The sequence below is a fragment of the Lactuca serriola genome, chromosome 7 (genome assembly GCF_051521515.1).
Source record: "Lactuca serriola cultivar US96UC23 chromosome 7, Lser_US96UC23_V15, whole genome shotgun sequence".
Classification (NCBI taxonomy): Eukaryota; Viridiplantae; Streptophyta; class Magnoliopsida; order Asterales; family Asteraceae; genus Lactuca; species Lactuca serriola.
This window is the reverse complement of record NC_136414.1, coordinates 11,866,020-11,874,682: the sequence shown is the minus strand read 5'-3', so window position 1 is coordinate 11,874,682 and position 8,663 is coordinate 11,866,020.

The window sequence follows — 8,663 nt, the reverse complement described above, 5'->3', positions numbered from 1 at the left end:
GACTTGATGTGTCGGTAGGCACGAAAATTTTTAAAATGGACTTGACTAGGCAGAGTTGAACTTAGGAAATTCATAGACTTGACAAATCTTGACCTAGTTAGATCCGTTCAGCCTGACAATACGACGCTCGGATAGGTTGAGCAGGGAGATATATATGGGAATCTACTCGTCACATTAATTGAACCCATACTTGGAATCGTGGTTTAACTTTTCCTCGATGTGCGGATTCTGTCCTTAATTTCGGTTGGATGGGGCGATTGGTAAATTCCGATAAATTAGGTCTGTAGAATATCATTTTCTTTCTTTCCGTCTGTTAGTCATATGTTGTCTCCTTTGCGTGACCTCCAATCCGACCTGGTACACAACATATGCAACTCTATTTCTCTGCAGGCTATATATATATATATATATATATATATATGTGTGTGTGTGTGTGTGTGTGTGTGTGTGTGAAATACTTCTCATCTGTTAGCCATATGCTGTCTCCTTTGCGCGATTTCTAATCCGACCTGGTACATAACATATGCAACCTTCTTCTTCTCAACCCCTCTAAAGTAGTTAGCAATAGAATTCTGAACCTCTTCTCTCTCTGAATGGTTGTCTGCTCACCCGATGTAAGGAGTACTCTGGAAGTTCTTGATGGCTGGGGCATATCAAGAAGCGGGAAACACGTTCTAGTACACTTAAAATTGAACACATACAGATTGTCTATAGATCTCGCTGCTCAATTTAGGTGGACAACAATATCTCTGGTCGTCGTCAGATGAATGGACCTTAAGATATAGTATCTAAGAAATTAGGATCAAATATAAATTTTAGGTTTTTAAGTTCATCATGTCTTGTAACAAATAGTATGTCCTAAATCTGTCACAAATTTTTCGTGTTTAAGTGGACCACAATACTGACGATCGACCAGACAAAGATGTGAATATGGAAGGTACCGAAAAGTGGATAAAGGCTGTCTAAAAACTTTGATCCCAAATCACTCTTAAATTTAGATATCATTTTTATTTTTGTTAAATTTGTCATAGTTTCGTCTAATTTAAATATTAGGGGAGAACTAAAAATTAAAAATAATGAAAATAAAAAAAAAAACAAAAAATTCAAAAATCAAAGAAAATAAAAAATAAAAAATCCAAAAATAGTGTTATTTCTGTTATATTTCTTGTTCAGAAAAATCATAAATCCAAAAATATTTTTGTTTCTATTTTAATTTGTGTGCTAAGTTTTCCTTTAGTTTTGTTTTTGTCTTGAAAAGTGATTTCAGGTATAGATAAGACTCATGGAGTTTGTGTTGAAGATTTCTGAGCCAAGGCTTCGTCCGTGAGCATCGAAGAATTCGCATTCGAAGGAGCAAGGAATGAAGATTATTCTTTTGACATTCAATCTTTCAACTCCAGAAGCAAGGTGAAGCTGAAATTGAAGAATATGTGATGGATTGCATTGAAGCTTCCTCAATCAGTCTGCTGCTATCGTTGTACCTGCTGAAGTGATCTAGAAGATTTATTTCTCTCTGATGTTCTTTCTGAAGATTCTCAAGCTGAAAGCGTTATCTTTCAAGAATCAGTACAAGAAGCCTTCTCACCCAATGTGTGTTCAATGCCAAATTCTGAAGAAAACCTCAAGTGCTCAAGATGAAGTCATTCATTGAAGATTCATAAGTTCATCTTGAAGTCGTGAAGAGTTTGAAGATTAAAGCTGAAGCCAAGCACTCATTGAAGATTAACAAGAAGAGCCAGCTACTTTTTAGAGGGAGCTTGTTGGGTCAATTAAGAAAAGAAAGCTATAAACCAAGGGGGAGATTGTTGGGTCAAAAATATGGTTTATACTTTACTTTTCTAGGCAATTATTTTTATGTAATATTTTATGAATTTATGGCCTAGTTTACGGCTGAGTTTACGGCCGTAAACTCATTTACGGCCCATGTGAGTCCGGCCTATGTTCCCTTGTATAAATAGAGGTGTTAGGGTGAGGAGTAGAGGTTGATGATTGATGAACTAGAGAGCTTACGGCCAGAGAGAAGAGAGAAACGTGTGTGTATAAATCTTTTGTATCTGGAGCTTTAATTCATATCAATACATACAAGATTCATATTTTTCTTCTTCTTCTTCTCTTTTATTTTATCTGACATCATCTGTTTGATTGGGATTCCGCAACATCAAACGGATCTGACTGATACACAGGCAAATTATGGACTTACAGTTATGTCCAGTGTGAGGAACCTTTGTAGCAGCAGCTCGAGTGTGTGACTTGTTTATCATCAAATTGAGGCGAGTCTCTGTTGGATTAAGGTGTCTAAGTCAATAACTAAATTGGTATATTCTTGAATTAGAAGCAAAATCCTTTTTGGGTTACCCTCAAAACTAGTAACTAATTAGATTGACAATTGGAGATAGAGGATAATTTGTTAGTTTATTATATGAATAATAAACTAATTGGAAATTGAAATAAATGATTTATTAATATATTATATGATTAATATATTAATTGGAAATATTTATCATTAATTTATTACTTAAAATTGATTTGGATTTAATTCTAAGATTAATTAACATTAATCATTCAAAGGACTCTTTGGTTTCCATGGGAGTTTCCTTAAGCAAGTATAAATAGGACACCATGGATGCCATATTTTCCACACAGATATACTTGCTTTCATAGAGCCGAATTTATGCTCTAGTCTCCTCTCTCCTCAATTCTTCGTGCTACTAGAGTTTTGGGTACAAGTCATTAGAGGCATCCATTCCTTGGGTGCAAGCTTTCCAAGATCTAGAAGAAGGATTCTACTTTGATTATTTGCAATAATAATCAAAAGGTATGTAACCATAATTTTATGTATGAATTTCGATTTCATAGCCTCTCTCCTAGGTTTTTCTTGATATTCATAGTTAGTTGCTATCAACTGAGAAAACACAGATCCTTTTTAGGTTGCATGTTAACTTAAGGGTTTAAGTGTTTTTCCGCCACATGTATTTTTCGGTTTATAACCTAGAAAACCCATCAGTGGTATCAGGTCCATAGGATTTCTATTTGATTGTGCACTAAAATGAATTGATCAAAAAAGGATAAGGGAGTAGGATTAAATTTTCATTTTTTAAATTAATTGTTTAATTAATAAATAATTATTTAATCCATGAAACTAAATTATTTAATTAATTGTTTAATTGGTAAATAATATGATTTAAATTTATTTAATTATTTGTTTAATTAAGATAAAAGATTAAATCATCAATTAGTTTAAAATTAATTATTATTAATTTTTTTATTCGAAAAAAATAATTTTAAGCTCTCGTATTTTAAAAAGCAAGTTTAAAATACACCTTATACGATATATATGATTAAAAGTTTAATATATTATAGGTATAAGATAAATCAGTTAAATCGCTAATACACCTCTTTCACGAAGCCATACTCGAAGGGGAGTTTAAGGATGCGACCTATAAAATGACCGTTGAATGGGTGTCCACTCTCACCCACCGTTCCCTTATAGGGTGGAGGGTCATTAGCCGAACGAATTTGATAGGACATAACCTCTTAAAAGTATGATATTGTATAGTAACTAAACCTTTTATAAAGGTGACATAGTGAATGTGAAATTGTATGTGAATCCATGAAAATGCACATTGTTTCCTTATGAGTCGTTATTGGAGCATGTGTGGTTAACCGACACACTAATTTGAGACTATAAAGGTGACATAGTGAAGAAACTCATGTTTATGATTGTTGATGGAGTGTGTGTGGTTAACCGACACATTAATGCAAGATCATAAATCGATTGAGGGTGTTTGAGTGGGTTTGCATGGTTATTCACATCTTCATTTTGATCCTCGGCAACCTAATCACAATTAGTAAGAGCATAATCAAGATTAAACATGTCATTGATAAGATTCAATGAATCTCAAAAGATCTAGGAGTTTCATGTGATTGATATTGGTGAGATGACTCTCCCTACCTAAAATACATTCGAATTTGATTACGACATCCCTATTCAAAGGTTGAATTGAAAATATGGATCCTAGCCTTAGTTTAATTATGGGTTAATAATTAAGGATTAAAATCAACTAACTTGAATTCTCTCTTCTCCAAATATTAGATGTCAAATCAAGATAATAATAGTCTTCCTCGTTCTTATGGAAATGGTTTTCCTCAATCTTCTAAGATGATCTTCCACTTTCAAACCAAGGTGAAAATGTATTCTCTTCCTTAGGAAATGGTGGAACTAGACATTGTCTCTCTTCAACTCTTCCACCTCCTCCACCTCCTGTGACTCTCCCAAAGTCACGAGTTGAAAGATATGAAACAACTCAAGCTCTTTTGGAATGTAAACATGAAGATGGAAATTTTGTGTGTGCGCATGAAGTTGTACATTGGAAAATTAGATAGGATGGGTGTCATATTTCCAAGGGAGTTGGCCATTGATTTGGTTCTTATCTTGCTTCCTAAGTCGTTTGGTCAGTTCGTTGAGAACTTTCATATGAGGAATCTTGATGTGACCCTAATAGATCTGACCTAAATGTTGGTGGTTATTAAGGCATAAATGCTTAAGAAAAAAATTTGAAACAAAGATGTTTATAGGATCTGATTCCAAGGTTTCTGTGGACATTGGCAATGGTGACATTGGTGATCTAGAAAAAAATTCTCTTCCCAATGGAAAAGGGTCGTCTAAGGTCAAACCGTTTGATCGTATAGTTAATAGAAAGGCTTGTTCTAGGATTGTTCCATGCGTTAAACCCAACGAGTCCATTTGTTTCTATTGCCAATTGAAGGGACACTAGTTGTGAAGCTGAACAAAGTACTTGAAGGATCTCAGAGATGGTAAAGTCAATTCGTATGACTCTAGTTTAGGTACATCCAATATCTAACTCCATTTCCTTATAAGTTTCTATTCTGAGACTCTTAATACATAATGTGATAATCACATTTTTATGGTATTGCAAGATCTAAAAGGAAGAAAGAAGCTTAAGTGAAGTGAGCTAAATCTGACCGTGGGAAATGGACTTTGGTCACATGGTTCGATGCTCAGAATTTGGAGCTACTACTAGAGAGTTAGGATAATTTAATAGATTGCTATTACTCTTCAGAAATGTCTAGAAATATAGTTTTTCATTTTCTGCATTGTAAGGACAAACTCCAATTTTCTTTTTAGCAATAAAATGAAGTTTTGGTTTACATATTTGCCTTATCTTATTTCCTTGCAATGGAATTAATGAAAGTGTTGGTTATGTTTCTAATAATAGCAATATGATTTTTTGATTTGGTTCATATGATATCGCTTGTGGTAATATCATAATAAACTGAGTGAAAGGAAATCTCATTACCAACTAGACTGATACCTAGAATTCTAATACTTTTGAAAAGTTCAAAGAGTAGCCAAACGAATAGAAGAATCTGTCAGGAAGAAAGATAAAAGATTCTCCAATCTGAAAAGAAAGGAGAATGCTTTAGTATCATGTTTTATGATCATCTTAGTAATTGTGGAATTGTATGACAATAAATCATACGAGAACATCTTATTGCAATTGTGTGACTAAGAGGAGGAATCGAACATTGTTATAAATGGTTTGATAATAAGACAATTCATCTTTGTTCTTAATCAAAGTTTTAGAGCCATGCTCTAGTAAATATGAATCATATCTTGAAACTCATTTCAAAACTAAGAAGGGTAACAACACTTCTTAATATGTGGAGTAATAATGTTTTCTTACTCTTGCACATTTGTAATTGGAATTGTGACGTTTTTCTTGATCGAAAAACAAGCTGAGACATATTCTATAAAGTACTTTCTTGTCGAAATTCTGCACGAAATTTTGAATATTTTTTTTAGCTTTTCAAGGAATGTTTCTTGAGAGAAAAACTCATAAATGAAGAAGTCAGTGGCAGTCTTATTGATCTTGAGAGTTTCAAGAGTCAGCCGGCGATGATCCTTTTAGTTATCACTAGCACGCGACCTGAGGTTGATAACCTATTATGTTTGTTGACACATTCTAATTTCTGCGCACTTCCAGTTGAGTTGGCAACCCCTATGTGTTCTATGTTTTTCATTTAACTGCAAAAGGCTAAGCACGTTGGTCAATGAAAGTACACTAATCAATATGGGTGAGTTGCTAACAACATGGAAGCACTGGCAGGCTTTTAAGCTTCCTAAAGGCAATAAATTTAGATTAAGTGAAGTTCAATCCATGAAGGAGAACTAAGTGTGATTTGGTTTGTCCTAAACCTTATCTTATGATTGTAGGTTGAAAAATAAACTTCTACATAGATGGGAACATATGTTCCTTCGAATCTAGGTGACAAAAGGTTTCGGTCTAGTTCATAAAAATGATTATGAGGAAACACTTTCGTTGAAAGATTTTAAGGATCTAATAAAGATCAACATGGATATTGGTTGTGTTACTTGCATTATCAAATTCAAAATATGATTACGGCATCCCTCTTTATATTTCTAATTGTGAGGAATGGAAAGGAATTGTTTAAACTTTCAGTAGATATGTTTATCACGTCTTGAAAGTGGTTGAACACATACACTATCTAGATAAAGTGAATAAGATTAAGAAGCCTAATTAGAGGCTTGACGAAGCATCGCAGAATAGGAATTTTTACTTCCATGAGAAGTCAAAAGGTATTGATTTCTAGAATTCAAATTGATTTCTGAGTACCTGTCAAAGCTAGTAGGAGCATACTTGTTATGCCTAGTATTGGATGTTGAGAATACTATCGATAGGGAAAAATGTCTCTAATTTGCAAGTTGCAAAAGTTGGGAATAGCTATGCTATAGTGGACATAAGGGAGAGGTCACTCATACTTTGAAACTAAAGGTTTAGATTGAATAACAGAACTTAGTCAAAGGCATACCATGTTAAAATGTTTCGACATTGGGTATTCTATATATAGAAATATTATAGCAAGGAGTTGAATAGATAATGGATCCTTGTAATAATGAGTCGAGTCTCATATGCCTCTGATATAGGATCTATTACATATGCTATAATATTCTATTTTTCTATTTTTCAAATGCCATTAGCATTGTGTGAAAAGGATTATAAGTCCATGTGACTGAAGTTGTTAAACAAACAGTCAAGAACATTTTGAGGTTTACTGAAGATTGGTTGCTTTTGGACAGTTGGAAGTATGGTATTGTTTTAGAAGAACCCTAGTGACATGTTTTGGATCGAGATGATTCTTGGTCAGAATTGATGGTCATATGCGAATATGGACATGATTCCATAATGGGAGATGGGAATATGGAAATGTCTCCACAATAAGATTTGGCTATAAAATCTACATGTGAGTTGGAAACTTTGATGTAAGAAATTGTTCAAGGAGTGTACCTTGAATCTAAGACCTAATTACCATGGAATTGTTTCTAGTAACAAAGTGCCAACGGAATATTTTGTAATATCAGAGACTCAATCTTTGAGACTTTAGAATCTCGATATCACAAAAATCAATCCATGTAAAGTTGAAATTTCATCACATCTTGGACAACAATAAGAATTTAGATTCGTGAATTGAGCATCATTGCACTAATGTCTAATCGATCTATTCATAAAGGAAGGACCATCGAGAGACATAGTATGCATGTTCGGGACGTGGCATGACTGATGCTATCTAATTCAAGTGGTTAGTTGATTACTTGAAACATTATACAATGAATACATTCATAATTGTTATGATGATTAAATAATAGAGATTTATTTATAATCAATGGGTATGATGTCATAGTTAATTAAATTATTATTGTATTCCACTTTGCATGTTTTAACTCCCTAAGTAATTTAAATATGATTCAAAATTCCACATTCATTCATAATTTTGGAAGTAAGTAGTGAATTAAGACTGTCATGAGTTGATTGTAGATTGTCGGTTGAGGTTAAGACATTGCAATTGGAGTTGCTACAATATTCATGAGTACTTTGAAAATAGAGATTTTTAGTATTGGATAAACCCACGCTTAGAGATTACTTCATGGATCTTGTCATGAGTAATTCTAAAACGATAATATATTATATTCTTAAACAGTGATATATAGTTCATAGTTTACATATCAGTTGTGCATTAGTTTAATCAAACGCATCTCGTAATTGAGTGTTATGAAGGGATATTCCATGTGTGATTTGATGTGTGAATTATATGGCTATATAGTCAAAGTAATCCAATCCTTTTGCCCTAAAAGGAAAAGCGATATCATTGGGCCCCTCGATGATTTGATATTGACTATATAGTGTTAACCCCAGCTAGGACTAATTGATGTGTTCAATTCGACGTCCAATCAAGTCTTTACAAATCGGGAAATCAGGAAACATAATTTTGGACAAAGAGAAAGCTTCTGATCCATGTCTCGTATCCATATGATATCTTGAAGAACGAAAGAATAGTTGATCACTTATCTTAGGGCTAAAATCTTATTTGAATCAGAGTTCGGCAGTGGCTTTGGAAATCACTCTTTGCTATTTATTTCAAGGTATATACTTGCAATTGTAGTTACAGACTTATCCAAGTGGGAGACTATTGGATTCAGGTGTCTAAGCCAATAACTAAATTGGTATATTCTTGAATTAGAAGCAAAGTCCTTTTAGGGTTGCCCTCAAAACTAGTAACTAATTAGAATGACAATTGGAGATAGAGGATAATTTGTTAGTTTATTATACAAATGAAAAACTAAT